General features: G+C 44.4%; 1 protein-coding gene and 1 pseudogene across 4 annotated transcripts in view; one reads left to right on the top strand and one right to left on the bottom strand.

Moving 5' to 3' along the window:
- Positions 1-22,300, top strand: part of PRDM16 (PR/SET domain 16) — a 795,203-nt gene that overhangs the window by 89,620 nt on the left and 683,283 nt on the right. The gene's annotated exons all lie outside the window — the stretch shown is intronic.
- Positions 7,842-7,961, bottom strand: LOC134968325 (5S ribosomal RNA; annotated as a pseudogene).

The following is a 22,300-nucleotide window of genomic DNA, read 5'->3' on the forward strand; positions in this document are numbered from 1 at the left end:
GGTTGGAGGAGCAGCAAAAGGCCATTCAAGCCTATACAATTGAGCACGATATAGTAGGTGGAATGCACCTGTCTCAAGTGCAGTGGAGAATGATTTCAACGTTGTGCAAGGTTCTGATGCCCTTTGAACTTGCCACACGTGAAGTCAGTTCAGACACTGCCAGCCTGAGTCAGGTCATTCCCCTCATCAGGCTTTTGCAGAAGAAGCTGGAGGCATTGAAGAAGGAGCTAAAAGGGAGCGATTCCGCTAGGCATGTGGGACTTGTGGATGCAGCCCTTAATTCGCTTAACAAGGATTCACGGGTGGTCAATCTGTTGAAATCAGAGCACTACATTTTGGCCACCGTGCTCGATCCTAGATTTAAAGCCTACCTTGGATCTCTCTTTCCGGCAGACACAGGTCTGCTGGGGTTGAAAGACCTGCTGGTGACAAAATTGTCAAGTCAAGCGGAACGCGACCTGTCAACATCTCCTCCTTCACATTCTCCCGCAACTGGGGGTGCGAGGAAAAGGCTCAGAATTCCGAGCCCACCCGCTGGCGGTGATGCAGGGCAGTCTGGAGCGACTGCTGATGCTGACATCTGGTCCGGACTGAAGGACCTGACAACGATTACGGACATGTCGTCTACTGTCACTGCATATGATTCTCTCAACATTGATAGAATGGTGGAGGATTATATGAGTGACCGCATCCAAGTAGGCACGTCACACAGTCCGTACTTATACTGGCAGGAAAAAGAGGCAATTTGGAGGCCCTTGCACAAACTGGCTTTATTCTACCTAAGTTGCCCTCCCACAAGTGTGTACTCCGAAAGAGTGTTTAGTGCCGCCGCTCACCTTGTCAGCAATCGGCGTACGAGGTTACATCCAGAAAATGTGGAGAAGATGATGTTCATTAAAATGAATTATAATCAATTCCTCCGCGGAGACATTGACCAGCAGCAATTGCCTCCACAAAGTACACAGGGAGCTGAGATGGTGGATTCCAGTGGGGACGAATTGATAATCTGTGAGGAGGGGGATGTACACGGTGATATATCGGAGGGTGAAGATGAGGTGGACATCTTGCCTCTGTAGAGCCAGTTTGTGCAAGGAGAGATTAATTGCTTCTTTTTTGGGGGGGGTCCAAACCAACCCGTCATATCAGTCACAGTCGTGTGGCAGACCCTGTCACTGAAATGATGGGTTGGTTAAAGTGTGCATGTCCTGTTTTGTTTATACAACATAAGGGTGGGTGGGAGGGCCCAAGGACAATTCCATCTTGCACCTCTTTTTTCTTTTCTTTTTCTTTGCATCATGTGCTGATTGGGGAGGGTTTTTTTGGAAGGGACATCCTGCGTGACACTGCAGTGCCACTCCTAGATGGGCCCGGTGTTTGTGTCGGCCACTAGGGTCGCTAATCTTACTCACACAGCTACCTCATTGCGCCTCTTTTTTTCTTTGCGTCATGTGCTGTTTGGGGAGGGTTTTTTGGAAGGGACATCCTGCGTGACACTGCAGTGCCACTCCTAGATGGGCCCGGTGTTTGTGTCGGCCACTAGGGTCGCTAATCTTACTCACACAGCTACCTCATTGCGCCTCTTTTTTTCTTTGCGTCATGTGCTGTTTGGGGAGGGTTTTTTGGAAGGGACATCCTGCGTGACACTGCAGTGCCACTCCTAGATGGGCCCGGTGTTTGTGTCGGCCACTAGGGTCGCTAATCTTACTCACACAGCTACCTCATTGCGCCTCTTTTTTTCTTTGCGTCATGTGCTGTTTGGGGAGGGTTTTTTGGAAGGGACATCCTGCGTGACACTGCAGTGCCACTCCTAGATGGGCCCGGTGTTTGTGTCGGCCACTAGGGTCGCTAATCTTACTCACACAGCTACCTCATTGCGCCTCTTTTTTTCTTTGCGTCATGTGCTGTTTGGGGAGGGTTTTTTGGAAGGGACATCCTGCGTGACACTGCAGTGCCACTCCTAGATGGGCCCGGTGTTTGTGTCGGCCACTAGGGTCGCTTATCTTACTCACACAGCGACCTCGGTGCAAATTTTAGGACTAAAAATAATATTGTGAGGTATTCAGAATAGACTGAAAATGAGTGTAAATTATGGTTTTTGAGGTTAATAATACTTTGGGATCAAAATGACCCCCAAATTCTATGATTTAAGCTGTTTTTTAGTGTTTTTTGAAAAAAACACCCGAATCCAAAACACACCCGAATCCGACAAAAAAAATTCGGTGAGGTTTTGCCAAAACGCGTTCGAACCCAAAACACGGCCGCGGAACCGAACCCAAAACCAAAACACAAAACCCGAAAAATTTCAGGCGCTCATCTCTACTTTAAATGCAGGCAGCATGCATGATCCCACATGCGCAGAGGGAACTATGGGGCAGATGTACTAAGCCGTGGAGAGAGAAAGTACCAACCAATCAGCTACTAACTGCCATGTTACAGGCTTAAGCCACCCCTACACTGGGCGATGTAATCGACCATCGATATATCGTTCAACGATTCATCGATGGTCGATTTAGTGTACACACTGGATGATATCTATGGTCAATTTGGACGACATGAGATCTATAGCCAATCGAATCCCTCTCAGCCTTCTGCGCATGCGCCAAGGGACTCCTGGGTCCTAAATAATAATAATAATAATAATAATAATAATAATTTTATTTATATAGTGCTCTTTTCTCCAACAGGACTTAAGGAGCTTTCTAAACCCAGAAGTCCTGACATTGCAAAGGCAGCTTCTATCGGGAGAGCTGTCCTTTGCGATACTATTTGCATACGTTAGTATATATGCGATTAGTATTTATGCGGTAAGTGGCGGGGCGTACCACATCACGGATGCAATGCTTAGTACATCTAGCTCCGGGAGGCAATCATGAGACGGCCTTTCGGGATCCCTGTGATTACAATTCCGACGCCGGAATCCCGACAGATGGCGAAATGAAGCCGCCGATAACCCGGCGCCACAGGCTTTTCTCCCTCTGTGGGTGCCCACAACACCCATAGAGAGAGAATAGATCCTGTGGCGAGTGCAGTGAGCCACCATGCCTGCAGCGTGGCAAGCGCAGCGATCCCACAAGGGACTTTCTAGCACTCGCCCCGCTATCGGCATACTGGTGGCCGGGATACCACCTGTAAAAGGATCAGGTTCTCAAACGCGGTCCTCAAGGCACCCCAAAGGCCCAGGTTGTAGGTATTTCCATGGCTCAGCAAAGATAGTTAAATCAAATTGACTGAGGAGCTAATTAAGTCACCTGTGGCCAAGCATGGATATACTTAAAACCTGGACTGTTGGGTTGTCATGAGGACCGCGCTTGAGAACATCTGCCCTAGCTCCTTAGGCCACCAAATGTGTGTAGAAGATTACTTCACTTTTTTCTCAGCATGAATGTCACTCTGAAATAGAGAAAACTTCATCTTCGTGCTGGGCTACAGGTATTCAGCTATAATATATTTGTTAGCTTGCCAAGATGTTGTGTTGAGACATACGCGGGTGTTTTTTCCTCTATAAAGTTTCTGTTGAATAAAGTGCTGCAATTAATGACTTTCCTCTGGAGAAAATGCAGAACAGAGTAAATCAGGCCATACGGAGGGGAGGTAAACAGGCTGGTAAAGGAGACGTTTGTGCCGGATCCAATGTAAATGGACTTGTGAATAATTTCACATCATTTCTACTTCAATTGCCCGATGAAGAAATATGAAAGTTGACAGCCAGACTAACGTTTTTGTGAACATGCGGCGAAGCAGGTCTCCGTAGGCGCATATGAAATACCGTCGCCTGATTTGTGGAAAACTTGATTGGAACTTGGATACAAAAGTTTGTACAAGGATGATCAGGGTGTTTTATTAAATTTAGCACCACTTAGATATATTCTACATTAATCAAGATGATTATTTTTGAACTTTTTGTGATCTGTTAGTCAGTGGCTGTTTTCTATGAAGGATTTTTTTTCACCTTTTCTGGACTTTTTTTTTTGGTTTTTCTTTATATTTGACTGTCATTCATGAAACTTCTGTGTTCTTGCCGGAGATGGGGCTTTGCTTTATCTATCAAGGGGTTACCACAGGCAACAGAACATGCGTATTCTTTTATCGCCACCCCGGGGTGGTAGTGGTAGCGGGGGGGGGGGGGGGAATCTGAAAGAAAATAATGCTTTATTATTTCAGTCATCACTAGTGTGTGTGTGTGTGTGTGTGTGTGTGTGTGTGTGTGTGTGTGTGTGTGTGTATATAGTCTCCGGAGGGCAGCCCAAAATCTCTGGTGATGCTGGGCACACCCCCAGAGTAATAACCTGGGGGGCTTCCCATGAGGCCATGCCCCCATAGTGACATAAATGGGGGCATCCGCGAGGCCATGCCCTTTTTAGGCTTGCTCACGGGGATCCTGGCTGCACTGGGTGCCACTGTATGAGTAAGTGTAAGTAAGTACAGGCCTAATTCAAACCTGATGGCAGCAGCAAATTTGTTAGCTAATGGGCAAAACCATGTGCACTGCAGGGGGGGGGGGGCAGATATAACATGTGCAGAGAGAGTTAGATTTGGGTGTGGTGTGTTCAAACTGAAATATAAATTGCAGTGTAAAAAATAAAGCAGCCAGTATTTACCCTGCACAGAAACAAAATAAACCACCCAAATCTAAAGGCCAGTACTCACCGGCAGATCAGGGGAGAGATGTGTGCACACATCTCTCCTCCCGCTTAGCACAGCGCGATGTGTGCTGAGCGTGCGGGAGGGGGGGCGCTTATTTCATCCAGCAGGTGAAATGAGCGACCTGCTGATGCAATCTAGCAGCAGCGATGGCAACGTGCGGGGCCGTGCATCGCTATCGCTGTGGGGGGTACACATGGAGAGATCTTGCTGAAAATCTAAGCAATCTAGTCAGATTGCTTAGATTATCGCTCCGTGAGTACCCACCTTAACTCTCTCTGCACATGTTATATCTGCCACCCCCCCCCTGCAGTGCACATGGTTTTGCCCATTAGCTAACAAATTTGCTGCTGTGATCAGATCTGAATTAGGCCCTATATCTGCATATCTGTCTGTCTATCTATCTGTCCATCTCTCAATTTGCTAGGCATAATAGTGGAATAAAGAACATTTCCTTTTGTGAACATGCCAGTCATTACATTCTCAGGTCATTTAACTGAAGCACTAAATCCTCTTCATTGAAAAGACAAAAAACCCGACAAAGCAGGCAGGAAATGCCGAGATGGGGACAAACCATCAGCAGACACTAGCACGGGGCTTGCTTGGGTTTGGGTAGCCTGCCGCTCTTTGGCTCAGCCTATTGCTTATTAAATAAGTGTAATGAAACCTTTGGCAAGAACCAGCCAGTATGGGACAAAGGGCACTGTTGAAAAATGAACTCTGTTTTCAAATACTCAGAAACAGATGGGTTATGTTCAGAGGCAAAGGGGATTAATGATGACTATGAGCTAAATGCGACATTAGCATAAAAGCAAATACTATGCATTACTATTCTGTTTAGACTTCAAGTTTGTGGCCTAAGAGGATAGGTATGCTAACAGGGCTCTCCAGCTGTTGTGGAACTACAAGTCTCAGCAGCTATTCTGCCACCCTAATTTATATTCTACTGGAGCATCAAGCATATATTGTACACAAAATCTGTGTTGTTACAAGGTTTACAATTGATTTGTTAATTCGGATCAGAGATCCCCTAAGATACCGCCGCTGTTAGAGAGATGGAAACTGTTTCTGATCCACATGTTGCACGCTGATCTCTACCAGTTGTGTACACTGTATCTGCCACATTCAATGGTTGGACAAGATGACTACATATAGATTGTACAGCACTTGAGCGTGCCAGAACAGATGGAGGGATCCAAATGGATCCTTCTTTGCAACCTTACCCCCTTTCCCATAGGCCAATCCGCTCCCAACTGTCATTTTTCAAACACCTGACAGTTCGGAGCTGATTGGCTGGAGCATCAATTATCATATGCAACGAGTTTTATCATTCATAATCCCAACGAGTTTTATCACTCGCTGATAAATTGGCCCCTTAGTTTCACTTTAAAATTTGTTACTTAGATTTAAACAAAGCAGCAAATGTAACTTATGCTTCAAAGAGAATACCTCTGGATATAAAGGTACTGTAACCAGTTGTGAGGTTGGTGCTGTCATTCGTGTTCTGCTGACAGTACACATATATACACATGTGTGTGTATATATATATATATCGTGTGTGTGTTTGTGTGTGTGTTTACATGTATGTATGTATGTATGTATGTATGTATATACATGTGTATATATGTATGCACATGCATATATATGTACTATAATTAAAATAAAGTAAACTTTTATTGTACTTACAAGTGCCACCAGGAAGACAGCAGGCTGCAGAGGACGCTAGACAGCCATTAATAATACTCATGCAGCTAAAAAAAAAAAAAAAATTTTTTTTAGGGGGGGGGGGGGGGGGGGTTCTGGGTGCTCGGAAACCCCCCTGGGTGCGCCACTGGCTTCAGCTCCTGCTTACGGAATATGCCTATGTGTGCTGCACCATGGTTTTTCATAGTTTTCTCCACTTACAGTATGAGTGATAAATGCCATGCTGCTTGCTCGGAACACACAGTGTCATCTAGTGGTAAACTTGTCATAAAGGACATTAGAGCACAAAACAACTCCAAGCAGTACATTTTATATAATGCTCCCTTGTTCTACTCTACAAGAAGAAGAATAGAAAACATATTCTATTTTCCAGAGAAGTCTATTTTAGAGCACAGTGTCCTTTTAATACATAAAAGGTGCTGACATGTCATATCACGCTGGTAGATCTGGTCCTAATTTTGCTCAAGCAGTCACTTGTGAGTAGCTTGGTATCCATATGAAATCCACTAGTACTATAGGATGTGCTAATGTTAGCATTGCTTTTATACCATTTGGATTTCTGGGAGAGATTTATCAAAGGGTGGAGAGAGATTAAGTACCAACTAATTGGCTCCTAACTGTCATTTTACAGGCTGTGTTTGAAAAATGATAGATAGAAGCTGGTTGGTTACATGGGAATAACTAGAGTGAGTGCATGGATTGCCCAGAGGCTTTGGGACACCTGGACCCAGGTTATAAAGTTGCATAGTAATTTCCCAGATTTGTCTGCTAAGCAATTGGGTCTGATCCATTGCCCGGCCTGAATTGTGTGACATTACATTTTCAGTGAGAGGAGAGTATAGTGGATGTTATAATGGTAAGAGGGCACTGTAATATGGCACAATATGAACTGGAGGCCACTGTAATGTGAAAAAAAGCTTTTTTTTTGGGACCGCACTAGTCTGCAATAAACTTTTAATGCCCTCTGAAAAACTGATTTATGACGCTGAATTGCTTATGGATACAGCAACCTTGTGCATGTGGATGGATAATCCTTTTGCAAATATATGTTGCTATCAGTGGTGCTCCCGAGAGTCAAAGAGGTATCAACTAAGAAAAACCAACAATAGAAGGTTGGAAAGTAGACTCTTGTGTGGGAGCACTCTATTTCAGAGGTTTAGATATATATTAATCAATTCTGATAAAACATAATTTTATTATTAAAAAGTGATTGTAGGAGTAAGTTGTACGTGAATAGTATAGCTACGCGAAAATATAGCACTATGTTATATATAATTCATTGGTTTTCAATACCACAATAAGAACCGGAAATCCAAATCTTTGGGCTAGTGGATTTACTATGATCACAGTAACGCCTTTGTGTAATATATGACCATCATTTGTTCTACAGAGATCCTATTCAGGATTATTTTGACGTAGAAAATTAAATCATAAGTCATACAGAACCGAATGCCAAATGGTATTATTGAGGATCACTCAAGATCGGGCAGAAGAATTTTTTGCAGTACCAGGGTGTTCCAAGGTGGTCTCCCATCCGAGTACTGACCCGGCCCTCCACTGCTTGGCTTCCAAGATCAGACGAGATCGGGCATCTCCAGCGGGGTATGTCCGCAACTATTTAATCTGCCCGTTCAGTCAATCCCAATACCCGTATCGCCAAAATTGTATATCCAAAGTGATCTGGATCAATCGTGTATTCAGTATCTATATTTATCTTATGCCCATAGAAAAGGAGTGCAATTCTAGCAAAAACAGGAGGCCACTGTAATGTGTCAGAAATAATCTGGTCGGCTCATTATAATGTGGAGGGCACTATAATGGTATGTCATAAGAAGTGGGGCACTTTAATGTGGCACAATATGAAATAGAGGCACTGTATTGTGGCATAATACGAACTGAGAACACTATAGCGCTGCATAATTTGACCTGGAGGGTACTCTAATGTGGCATAGTATGAACAGGGGATACTGTATGTCATAATGTGAATTGGGGGTACTGTGTGCCATAATGTGTACCGGCAGCCCTACAATATGACATCATGTAAACTGGGGAACTACTGTGGTTCAGAAAATGTCCTAGGGCACTACTATGGTTCATAATATAAATTAGGGTACTAATATCAGGCATAAAATGAAAAACTGCTGCAGAGAGTCTCTCAAGAAGCATTGGGACAGGGGCCCCTTCAATAGGGGACCTGCAAGTTCTAGTTATGCCCCTGATTGGTTGGTATCTCTCTCCAAGCTTTGATAAATCTCCCCCTCTCTTGCTCAGTTGATAGGACATAAAATACTGCTGACATTTTGTCATAAACAATTTCTACATTTTTACTACAATTTAATAGCATGAAAGGCGGTTGTTACTTTTGCTACTAAGACTTTATGCCTATGACTAAAACATACAAAAGTGGTTCATATTAGTAAAGGTAACTTGTTTGCAACAAAATAAAAAAAAACTTTTCTATTCTTGGGTGGTGGAGGTGCATTGTATTCCCCAGCTACACAGAAGAGAGGGGGGGGGTGGGGGGGGGGGACAACACAATTTATTTATTTATTTTAAAGAAAACTTTCTTGAAACATACAGTACAAAAAAATACAAAAAAATAAAACAAAATACAAAAAAAGGCAACATACAAAAATATTCTTACATTAAATTTCTTTAATCTACACCTTGATGTACAGTACAGTACAGTACATATTAAAGTAATATAAAGTCTACTGGAACCAGGCCCGGCGACAGGGGGGGTCAGAGGCAACAGCTATACCGGGCCCCGTGGTTCAGAGGGGCCCCCGAGGCAGAGAGCAACAAAAAACAGGTGGTGGAGCACCTGATTATACATGTTACATTGTCGGCTCCGCCCACCAGTCAATTAAGTAGAAATAACCTCCCGCCAGGCACACCATCCAACTATAACCTCTACCCCCGGCGACCTTCTCTCTCCCGACGACCCCTTCTTCCCCAGCAAACCCCTTTCCGGCAACCCCAGCACCTGGTGGTGTAACAATGCATGATGCCGCTGGCACTGTTTCCGCGCCAGCTCTTCAGCATTATTCTCTGCCCCCCTACTACAGAAAGAGGTGACCTGGCTGGCTGCAAGGTCAGTGTGGCAAGCGACAGCAGCACTATCTGTCCACTCCGTGCCCCGCCCGGTGGCAGCTGCAACTGCACAGGCTGAACTGGAAGAGACAGATGACTGTCTGGTACTGTACATGCACAATTCTTACATATACATATACATGCAACATCTTTCCTGGATAAAAGTTCAAAGCCGGGGGGAAGGGCGGCGGGGTTAGGGTACAGGGGGGGGGCCCAAGATTTCTGTTGCCGGCCCTGGCTGGAACTGAAGGTTGCATATGAAGTTACAATTATAGCAGAGAAAATATTTCATGATTTGTATAACTTTATTGACAGCGTTATATGAACTTATCCCTTGATTTGGGCTACAGAAAAGAGGTAGCAGATTGGGAGTGACGGAGCTGCCTAATAAATACTGTTAATGCGTGTGATATATTGAGTGTAACATCACAGGCAGTGATATCACGGCCTGATTAGAATCCCCAGAGAACAAAAAAGTCTTTCAGTTGAATTTATAAGTACAGAAAATAAAATACACGTTAACATACTTTTATATAAACCATATCCCGTATATTAAACCTGCATGCGAGTAAGTATGGATCTCATTAAAGGACATCCTTGATGCAGATTATCGCATAGATTGCCTTAAGCCTTTTGAGTCAGGTAAAGACAAAGAAAATCCAAAACGTAGATCTCCGTTGGTACATTCCCACAAAATTATATATATAATATATAAATAAAACCCACTACATTAGTGTCTTCAATTCACCTAATGTTTAACCCTTTCCTATACACGCCAAGGTGAAAGGAATCCCAATCGCTGCTCACAGATGGATTGCATTTCTTAAATATTGTCAGTGTTCCTTTTGTGGTAAATTTGCAGATGAATACTTTTGTATAATCGGTTTAAACGCTTTTCCTGTCATATCTGAGGACTTTCTTTCCCCTGCAGGTATACCTAGCTATCTAAATATTTAATTTTTTTTCTTAAACTAATCTAAATTTTCTCCACATGTGGTAGTTGGAATCGGAACCAGATTACCAGGGAAGCTCTACATAATATAAACAAAGAAACGTTTTCCTTATAACTTTCTGATTTTTGTTGAGAGCTATATTGTCCTGGCTCCTTATAATGGTCATGGAACACTGTCTGTTTTTGCTTTTATACTGATTCTGCAAATAAGTATATCTACCAACTATATAAATACAGTGAAGGGTAACAAGTGGCCCTAGGGCCACATACGGCTCTTCATGCTTTTACCTGCGTCCCCCAGCTCCTTCCTGTTTTATTGTTAGGTGTGTTTGTTCGAATTTGTAAAACCATGCCTGTGTATATGTTATTACTAGAGCTGTGCGCAGACAATGGTGTTTTGGTTCTAATTTATCATCATGTTTAGTCACCACCACCACCCTTGGGTGTTTTGGTTCAGATTCGGTTTGTTTGTTCAGTTACAAATCGATAATGTGGTAGAGATGTGGTTTGTGGCCCCGCTACTGCTCTGGTCACTGGACACTAGTGGTTGATTGTAGAAAGATTGCAAGGCAACACAAGTCTCTAGAGTGGTGGCTGGTGGCATGAGGGAGTTGTCTTCTGCCTTCTTCTCACCGTGGGAAGGATGCATCAAGCGTCACATTTTAAGGGGTCTATTCATGAAGCAGTGAAAAGTATGGAGAAGTGAGCCGGTAGAGAAGTTGCCCATGGCGACCAATCGGCATTGATTTAACATTTACAATTTGCATACTTTAAAATTATACAGAGCAGTTGATTGGTTGCGTAGGCATTTATCCACTGGATCACTTCTCCACTCTTTTCACTGCTTCATGAATAGAACCCTATATGTGAAGCATCCCGCCAATGATCATATGCATATCGGTGTTTATTAACGACGTATACACAACAGGGGACGCGCACACTGCAGGTGACACTGGGAGTGATCTGAATGGATCCCTCTCACGCCATCTAAAGATAGTGTTACCAATCGGGTCCAATGCAATAAATTCCAAAGCTTGGTGCATATGTGAAAAGTGGCCAAACCTCAGAAAATTGCATTTTTTTTAGGTTTATCCACAAAAAAAGAGGTTTGAGGCTTCCCGCCCCGTGTCTATCCATGGCCACCATGACAAATGATAAGCCCGGGTAATTTAGTGGCAGTGTGCTGCAAGAAGGGGTATGGCCACACCATCTTGGGCATGTGGCACTCTGTACTGCACATTCCCCTCTCAGTGCCCCTGTGAGTGTCATAGCACTCACTCCTGCTGCAGTACTATTAACCTGACAGCAGGCTAAGGGTTCCATAAGGCATGGGTTACTCAAGGCCGCAAGTAAGTGTGGCTATATGCCGCACTTACGGTACTTCCATGAGTCTGGAGTGAGATCAGGGCAGCGAGCGGGTGGTGTTTCCATGTCGTTACAACGGCAACTTACCCCCTTCACATCTAATTGAATTGACCGTAAGCCTTCACATTACTGCGCATATTTACTGCCGACCCTGCTGAAATATTTATCATCGGAGTGATTTACGTTATTATGTTAAGTTCCTTAACAAATTTATAATAGTTAGAAGTTTATTTTTGTTTTAGTTTAGTAGCATCCACACACCTGTTCGGGGAGCGCCCTGTCTTGGCTTCAGAGAGACTGCCAGGGATAAATTAACGCAGAGCCGTTTGTCAAAGCCGAAACGGCAATAGGAATAAATACTACTTAGGTCTGTTTTGGCATTTATTCCTATTACTGCTTAATAACCATCGATCAAAGCTGCCAATCATTGGTGGCTGTGACAAGCCGCTCCTTAGAAAATCTACCTCTCAGTATTTCGGAAATCTCCTGGGTATTTTTGGAGTCTCAGCATGTATGACTGGTACCCGCTTTCCAGGAGGCATAATAGAGGATTTTTTTTTCTAAAATGATTTTTGTATTTTCAGCAGTTAGCAGCCTGGGTGAGATTTGCAGCGATAAATGATTTATTATTATCGTAGCTACAAGTGATAATAAAAGTTGCTCTTTAGTAAAGATAATGTAGACCTATAAACAGGGCTGTTGAGTGCAGTGATGGGCCAGGGTACTGCATGGGAGCGTGGCCAAATCAGGGAGGTGTAGCCAGGAAGGTGGTGGGGTCAATCCTGCACTGATGACCCCCCTCCCCTATACCCCAAGGGGAGAGAGGAGACTGCTGCAGCCCAGCACACAGCAGCGTGTGGTGGGCTGGGGTCAGTGCCGGACTGGTGCATGAAGGGCCCACCGGGGGAATGCAGTGGTAGGGGCCCATGTTTAGGGGTGTGGCCACTCTCCAGAGGGGGTATGTCCAGCCTCCACAGAGGCTTGGCTAACCATTAGGGAGTGCATGGTCTGGGTCCTTAATATATTTATATAGTAAATACAGCTAGTGCATGCATGATAATGTACCAGATTAATAACAGCAATGCACTCAGCAGTATAAGGTAACACATATAATGTATAATTCAAGTGCACAGTCTGGAACCTTGATCCCTAAAGAGGAAGGTGGGGCCCCCCAGGCAGTGGGGCCCACCGGTGGTTTCCCCTGTACCCCTGTGGGCCAGTCCAACACTGGCTGGGGTGAGTGAGGCTGCTACCACTGAGTAACCTCCTCTCTCTCACCCTGCCCAAAGTGCAACTGACATGGGCAGTGGGCACCCGGGCGCAGTGGTGAGGCGCTGGAGGAAATATGTGGCGTAGCGCTCCACCCAGTCATAGATTAAATGGGTTGATTAGGATGGTGGTCCCTTCCTTGGATTAATGTTCAATTGGGAGAATGGTCGAGGCGGGATAGAGTATTGTAATACGTTTGTTGTATGTATTTGTATAAAGTTTATTAAACAAGCTAAACATAGGAAGTTTTATTTCATCTAGCACAGCGGAGTATGCTGACACTTTGTAAGTAAATTGTCAAGAAGCCTAACCATGGACAGACAGTAGCTGACTAAGCTGAAATACTCTTTGCTGCTGGTAACATGCTGATGCTCTGATTGGCTTCAAGTAATTGTAGCCCCACCCCTTTTATGACCTGTTCTTCTGTGAGCTGTCAAATCTGTGGATAGTGTACAAATAGGTACTCTGACCCTTGTCAGACACAAAACTCCTGCAAATTCAAAGCATACTGTGAAGAATGTAAATCTGGAGGAGTGGTTTGTGCGTGGACCCCTCCCTTCCAAAACTCTAGTGTGACAGCCCCATGATAACTAATCAAGAAACCGTCTTTCACTTGATTTGATATGAGGTTCCTGACAAGGTCAGGAGTATGAAACTTAATAAACAAGCCAAAAAGTATTTAACCCATACTATCTCTGGAGAGGCTTAAATAACTTTCATGTAATTCTACCCTTTTGCCTATGAGTCAGTGTGTCCACTGTGGCGCTTCTCCTGTTCATTACCCTCTTTACATACTGTAGGTCACATGTAACATGACCACAAAACACCAGTGAGGAGGCATTCTTTCTCTAATATGGTACATACGCAAAGCCTTACATTTCACATTTACCACAACATTTTGTGGCAACTGAAGCATGAAATTTGATCATAAAAATTTAAATTGTACCCTAAGTGTAATCGTATGCGCTGCCAAGTTTTGTCAAGGTAGTCTGAGAACAATGCTGTCTTGATGGTGTGAGTGTGTATGAGTTTAAAGTTCAGGCTCATATAAATGACAAAATATTGGTAATTATCTAATGGTTTGACATTCGGCAATCATCATCATCATCATCATCATGCGTAGGGAGATGCAGTCTTTGGGGTAAATTTACTAAGGTGGGAGTTTTTTTTAGAACTAGTGATATTGCTCACAGCAATAGCAATCGGATTCTACTTCACATTTATCTAGCTGCTTCTAGACAATAATAGATCGAATCTGATTGGTTGCTATGGGCAACATCACCAGTTCTAAAAAAAACTCCCACCTTAGTAAATTTAGTCCTTTGAGTTCATTACATATTATTTGGCTTGTACCAGATTTACTTTCTTAAATAAGACAATATACAACAGTGGAAGAGCAAAGCATGACTAGTGGCCATGATTTTGTGGTCACTGCAGTGGTCGAAGTGGAAATTTTGAAGTGGGGGTATGCAAAAGTCAAGGATGTAATTATGCGCTCTAGAAAAGAGGGTGTGGTCACTCAAAAGGGGGTGTGGTCACTCAAAAGGGGCGTGTCCGTGTAGTAGAGCCCCTTATACTATCTAGTACTGGTGCCCCTTTCACTTTATAGCACACAGTACGAGCTGAAATTCACATTATAGCACACGGTACAAGCCGAAATTCACATTGAAGCACACTGAATGAGCCGAAATTCACCTTGTAACACACTGACTGAGCCGAAATTTACCTTGTAGCACACTGAATGAGCCGAAATTCACCTTGTAGCACACTGAATGAGACGAAATTCACATTGTAGCACACTGAATGAGCCGAAATTGTGACAGCAGGGACAGCCAGAGTGACGACAGGGAGAGAGACAGTGACGACAGGGAGAGAGAGACAGTGATGACGGGGAGAGAGAGACCGTGACGACAGGGAGAGTGACAGGGAGAGAGAGAGTGACGACGGAGAGAGAGAGAGTGACGACGGAGAGAGAGAGAGTGACGACGGAGAGAGAGAGTGACGACAGGGAGAGAGAGTGACGACGGGGAGAGAGAGAGTGACGACGGGGAGAGAGAGAGTGACGACGGGGAGAGAGAGAGTGACGACGGGGAGAGAGAGAGTGACGACGGGGAGAGAGAGAGTGACGACGGGGAGAGAGAGAGTGTGACGACGGGGAGAGAGAGACAGTGATGACGGGGAGAGAGAGACAGTGACGACAGGGAGAGTGACGACAGGGAGAGAGAGAGTGACGACGGAGAGAGAGAGAGTGACGACGGAGAGAGAGAGTGACGACAGGTAGAGAGTGTGACGACGGGGAGAGAGAGAGTGACGACGGGGAGAGAGAGAGTGACGACGGGGAGAGAGAGAGTGACGACGGAGAGAGAGAGAGAGTGACGACAGGGAGAGAGAGAGTGACGACAGGTAGAGAGAGTGACGACGGAGAGAGAGTGACGACGGGGAGAGAGAGAGTGATGACAGGGAGAGACAGTGACGACGGAGAGAGACGACGGAGAGTGAGGGACGACAGGGAGAGAGAGTGACGACAGGGAGAGAGACAGGGAGAGAGACAGTGACAACGGAGAGAGACGGTGACGACAGGGAGAGAGACGGTGACGACAGGGAGAGAGACGGTGACGACAGGGAGAGAGACGGTGACGACAGGGAGAGAGACGGTGACAACAGGGGGAGAGTGTGACGACAGGGAGGGAGAGTGACGACAGTGACAGTAGGGAGAGAGACAGTGACGACAGGTGGAGAGAGAGAGTGACTACAGGGAGAGTGACGACAGTGACAGTAGGGAGAGAGGTGACAGCAGGGGAACATTACCTCATTTGTTGCTGGCAGCAGTGAGCGGTGGGCTGCTGGTGGCGGCTGGTGAGCGGCAGCGGCTGGTGAGCGACGTGCGCGGGCGGCTGACGGCGGTGAGAGGCTGTGAACTACTACAGTGCTCTACACAGCCGCCGGCTGCCGCGCAGGGATGGGGAGCACAATGTGCAGCAGGATGGCCACTTCCCTCGCCTCCTGCTGCACTTCATGGGCTCATTTCCGGGTGCAGTGGAAGAAGTAGCGGTATACCATACCGCCGTATACCGCCCCATTTCGACCACTGGGTCACTTGGTATTAAAAAGGACAAATGTGAGACAGTGGATTTGTTACAGATGTCCCCTCTCATTATCTCTCCACAAAAGTGTAGTGGTTCGGCCAGTTGCTTTTATGTCTCTAGGTAACTCCATTTAAAACTATTTTGCAACAATATATAATAATAATTGTAATGTGTTCTACGAGCTAACTGAAATAACGCCTGACATGTTGAAAATGACTTCTTCCTGAAATAACCTATTAAAAGCCCAGAAACCCACTATTGCAGGCAGCTAATACATTGTTAAGAGACAGGGTTTTGTACCCAGTCTTTATAACCATGGAAACAATTAGTGGAGTCCACAATTTGTTTCCATTCTTATATACATTGCTTAGGAATATTAGTACTTCACAGTTTATCTGTCACATGAAAACAAAGGTGTTTATGGGTTTTCAACAGGTGATTTCAGGAAAAACTTATGTCAAACATCAGGAGTTATTCCAAAACGTTTTAGCATCCAGCATAACGATTGCGAATTAACAAAATACATTTTTTAGTGGATTTACCCTTTAACATTCTACACTTGAGATGTAGGTCCAGTATGTTTTACAGGTAAATTATAGCAATGCAGTGATTTTCTTACTGTGATGTTTTCCTGGACGTATTTATTTGCTTATGGTTATTATACGTGGGATCAGTACTAAATGCCGCCGGTCGAAATACCGACGCCGGAATCCCGACCACACAATCCCGACAGGGGTGGTGAGCGGAACGCAGCCCCTTGCGGGCTCGCTTCGCTCGCCACACTGCGGGCACGGTGCCTCGCTACGCTCGGCACACTATTATATTCTCCCTCTATGGGTGTCGTGGACACCCACGGAGGGAGAATATGTCGGGATTGTGGCGGTCGGGATTCCGGCATCGGTATTTCGACCGCCGGGATTCCGGCCGGCGGCATCTTGACCGCATCCCATTATACGTGTGTCTTTGAAATTAGCTGGTGAAGTATAAGCTGGTATTTCTTATCCCACTTCTTGGGCAGTGATGTGGAACCTTGGCACTCCAGCTGTTGTTGAACTACACATCCCAGCATGCCCTGCTACAGTTTTAGCATGGCCAAATAGCAAAACTGTAGCAAGGCATGCTGGGATGTGTAGTTCAACAACCTTTATGTGCTAAGCGTGTTTCTCAGTATTGTTATTTGTTGTTAGGCTGTAATAGGTTAAGGTTTACTGAAGGGCTCTTTTTAGTAAATACAATATAATTCTGTACATGTCCAAAGGTCAATAAATGTTATCTTTTCGCCATCTGCGCTTTTAGCAAAATATTCCTAACTTCAGGTCGAGGGGCTTATTTTACTGTATTTGGAATAGAATGCAGATATTTTCTTTTTCAATTTTACCGTTTACTCAGGGCAGAGGAAATAAATATCTCCTGATATAAATATATGGCTGAAAAGCACTGAAGGAAGCTAGAACTATAAAGAAATGTATTCAGCAAAAAAGCTGCATGCGTGACAATAACTTAAGGTCATCTGAAGGTGGAAACGCCTATAATTTGATGGCTAATGTTCAAACAACTGGAAAAGATGCCAAATTTAATACTAAGACAGTACTGGCAAAAGTAGAAATTGGATTGCATCTTTATGCAGCACGTTGTTCATTCTAGATCTGTTAGCTATTCAATGCAGATTGCATCCCTGTGCAGCCGTTAGTATGATGTATATGATGAGACAGAAGACATACATTCTGAAATGTGAAGTCATTATACTGTACCTGTCAGCAGAACCTTTCAGCGAGGAAGTCTTAGATGAACATCAACCGTTCCTTTTCCACTGGAACATTAGGTGTGTTTACTTGAATAAAGAGCTAGAGATGACCGATTGTGCTTCTTTCATACACCTTTGCTCTTCTTTGACTATTTGTCACGTTGTCTTTGCTTTATATCTATCATAAAGGCTCTCTCATCACTAAATCATGGCATTTTGCAAATGTCAATACAGGTCGTGTCCTCTGTAGGAGACCTTTGTGATCATTGTGTATGGTGTATGTGTTAACTAAAGGCCTGGCAAGAGACTGATTTTTTTCATTATTGTTTTTTGTTTTAAAAGACAAAAAAAAAGTTACAAATAAAAAGTTCATATATTAAGATACACAAATACTGAATTGGACCCCAATTTCCCACTGCAGATTTGTTCACATTGATATTTGTATATAATATATCCTCTTTCTACATCACAATACACAACTTAATGTAAACCTGTTGCTAGGAAGGGTTTAAAAGCTGAAATAGCTAATTATATCTCTAATGACCTGCAATCTACATATATGTTACCTAGGGAACTGCAAGTTGGTAATGTATTCCATGCAGGACTGTTGAGACAGCCATGTGGCCCAGATAATAAGAGAGGGGGCGTGACCAAACTCAGAGGCATGTCATGCCCACTATAGAAAAAAAACGAAGGAAAATACTATGCACATCTATGTAAATCGACAACATGCAATTCAAAGGGGTATATTAGTAATTCCCAGCATCTGGCATGGGTAATTAGTATCGCTCCCCCAGCCCAGCGTCCCTGATTCCATGGTTGTGCTAACCACGTGATATTGCTTGTGTATTGTTAAGAGAGACAAATAATAGAAGCACATTGGCATCTGTCACTCTGGTCACTTGGAACTATTGTTGGCGTAGTGTCAGGGCAGGGCCGGTTCTAGACGGTGAAACAGGGTTAGTGCGCGCCGCAGGCGTGCGGGGGGAAATGGGGGCGTGGCTTCATAGGGAAGGGGCGTGGTCAGTTTTGCTCCCTGCAGCTGTTGTGCCCCCTGCAGCTGTGCCCCCCTTAGTGTGCCCACCAGTAGCTGTGCCCTTAGTAAACAAAATAAAAATACTTACCAGCCCCGTTCCTGCTTCCGTTCCTGCTTCCCAACCACTGCACTCCATCTCTGCTGCCGGCGCCGCTCCTCTGATCTATGGGAGAGACGTCATGACGTCTCTCCCATAGCGTTGCACAGAAAGGTCCTCTCCGCAAAGGGAAACTAGATGTAACCTCACTGCGCATCTAGATTCCCTTCGCGGAGAGGACCTTTTCATAACCACCGCCATCCTAGTTGGTAGCAGCTCTTGCCACGGCGGCGCCCCGGGCAAAAGTCCTGCTTGCCCGTGGCAAGAGCAGCTACTGTGTCAGGGGTTTGCCAAACAGGATTTTTGAAGGTCGTCTGTGGCCTTTCCAGTGTGAGTAGATTATTGTTGAGTTGTCTGTTAAAGTAAATTACTTTTTGTTAAGCAGTCCTCCAAATTAGTGTCCCAACTAGTGCCACCCTTTATACTATACCCTTGCCCACAAGTTTGATGAGCTCAGATGTCAAACGCCATTTAAATATCCTCTTAGTATGATTCAGATGAGGATAACCACTGCTACTTTTACAGTAAGTACACTGTAATTCCAAATTCCTTTATATCTTCACCCCAGAGGGACATTTAAAAAAAATATTCAATGGGATCCATTAAATGAAGCATGTATAGTTCGGTGCCACGTTACACACCGCGGTAATGATGTACGTATAGCCGTGGGCAGACCACACGGATGTGTGCAACTGTATACACGGGCGAATATACCCATATATGCATGCAATGCCGGAGCATCTATGGCTGATTTGCATTTGTCCCTGCATCAGGCCCACTGAGTGTAACCATGAGATGCACTGGCGGTGCACACGGGCCCCTGAGTCCAGAGGGGGCCCACACCGCACACACTGCACCCATTTTTTTTAATACTCACCTCTCCGGAGTCCCGCGCCGACATCACCGGCGCTGTTAAAACCCTGTGAAAATGGCGCAGCGGCCATTTTCACGGCGTTCTGCGCATGCGCAATAGAGAAATTTCTGGGAAAATGGCCGCCGCGCCATTTTCCCAGAGATCTGCGCATGTGCAGTAGAGTCTGATCCCTCTAGTGCTCAGACTCTACAGCGCTCCTGCAGAGAGGAGGGGGCCCTTACAGAGGGACAGCACACGGACCTCCTCCTCTTAAAGCGCCCCTGATGAGATGTACGTTTATGTTGCCTGGGCTAAGGAGATCGAATGTTTAGTAGGCCCTTAAGTCCTTTTACAATGCCCATTCCTAAATTGCTACAGGCTGGATGTAATGCCGCCCAAGATCGGCAGCAGTGCCACCCGAACTCAGACTTTTTTTTTAAAAGTGGCAATCCCTTACAAGACATGGTTTTGCCTTGTAAGTGAGATTACCCCTTTAAGAAAACGTCCAAATTCGGCAGGTATCCTGTCCTACATGTAAATATTATCTCCAGGATTTTGAATTCTGCAAACATATTTAATCCATTGTTGCACCCATAGAATATTCCTATTTCAACTCGCTTGCTTATGTAGTGGTATTAAGCTGTGCAGGTGTAGTGGGGCAGAAAGTCCAGCAATTATTTAAAAGGTTATTCAGTATTATTATCCTTATTTACAACTTTCCGGACGCTCGGTGACACAAGCTGTTCAACACTGGCCAATAATGATCTGTTTGTATTCTGCGCTGACTTTATCGCCAAGAAGAACTGAATAATACATTAACCTATTTAAAATTAGAACCAAGTTAAAATGCACTTGGCCGTATTCAGCGTGGGCCGATACTGCTTGATTAACCAGTAGAGGATGTGCATTTTGTTTCCTTTTAGCCATTTCTTTGCAGGCAAGTGTAATGAAAGGCTGAATTGTTGCAGCGTCTCGGTCAAGTTGTTTAATTTTTTACTTCTTTTAATGATCCTCTCCATCCTTCAGCCACTTGAGTTGTGTTTATGCTGCCTGAGCCCTATACTAATAGATGGAGGAACGTAACTGCCAAGAGAAGACTTTTAGCACAAGCCATCTAAAGTCGAAAAGTTATTTTTATTTAAAGTTGCAGTCTGGGATTAAACACACCATCCCTGCCATGTGATTAATGAACTATGAAAAGAACCTTTTAAGCAATGAAACAAATGTTCAGAATCAAAGACCACTCCTCGCATTGGAGATGCAGATTCCCAAACCTGGTCCGCATTATATCTTATTAAACCATTGTTTAGAAGGGGGGGGGGGGGAAATTACATTTCTTCTTGGAAATGTGAAGACTGCCAAAGCCAGTGTCTGAAGATAAAATGCAGCACATTGGAATTGCATCGGGTGAACACGGACCTTACTGGATTAGTGTGGATCACGGAACATCCGTGTTCCAAAGCCTGGCAGTCTGAAGCTTCTGAGACAGTGCTGGTGAGGTCCTCTAGGAAGAGACAGCGGCTGTCCGTTCAATTACTAGGACTTAACGTAGAGCAGATAATGTTTTCCTTCACATATAATTTATTCCATCCATGCATAAAAATAGACCATATTGGGTTCATGTTGTAATTATTTATGATATCGGTCCTTTTTATCAGACATGCAATAGAAGCAGAAAGGAAACACTGGATGATTTCTGGTAGCTTCTTAAGAAACGTTTTACTAGGGCCCAAGGTAGCTTATTGCATTCAATTTTCATTTATGCATAAAATCAGAATGGCCAGCAGAAGGTGAGGATCTTGTGGGTAGGCAGTAACCTCTTCATTCTGGTAATCAGGTTATTGAGGAGGGTGATGGAGGCAACAGGAAAAGTTGCTGTGGGACCTTGCTCTTTCCACTATATAACTCAATCTGCGACTTCCTGCTGCCTCCATTCCCCTCCACATCATGTCACTTGCCCCTGTCACATGCAGCCCTGTCCTCACTGACACATCACTCATCTCCTGATATACTCTGTGCTGCTGGGAGACCCTTCTCCTTCCACTATATAATGGTCTGTGGCTTCCTGCTGCCTCTATTACCCTCCTCACATCATGTCACTGACCCTTGTCACATGTAGCGCCATCCTCCCGAACACATCACTCATCTCCTGATGTACTCTATGCTGCTGGGGGACCCTGCTCCTTCCTCTATGTAACTCAGAGTATATCAGGAGATGAGTTATGTGTTAGTGAGAACATAATGGCCATTTGTTTTCTTAAGTCCTTAAAGCTTTGTCATTTCCAATTGTTTCCCTCTGATTTGAATGCTTCCAAACCATGTTGAAATTTGACACTTGACAGAAAAACTAAAAAGTGTAATTGTATTTTATTTTGCATAAAATATATATATATATGAAAAAAATTATATATATATATATATATATATATATATTATTATTGATACTTTGCATAAAGCTTC

This window comes from Pseudophryne corroboree, chromosome 10, assembly GCF_028390025.1.
Source record: "Pseudophryne corroboree isolate aPseCor3 chromosome 10, aPseCor3.hap2, whole genome shotgun sequence".
Classification (NCBI taxonomy): domain Eukaryota; kingdom Metazoa; phylum Chordata; class Amphibia; order Anura; family Myobatrachidae; genus Pseudophryne; species Pseudophryne corroboree.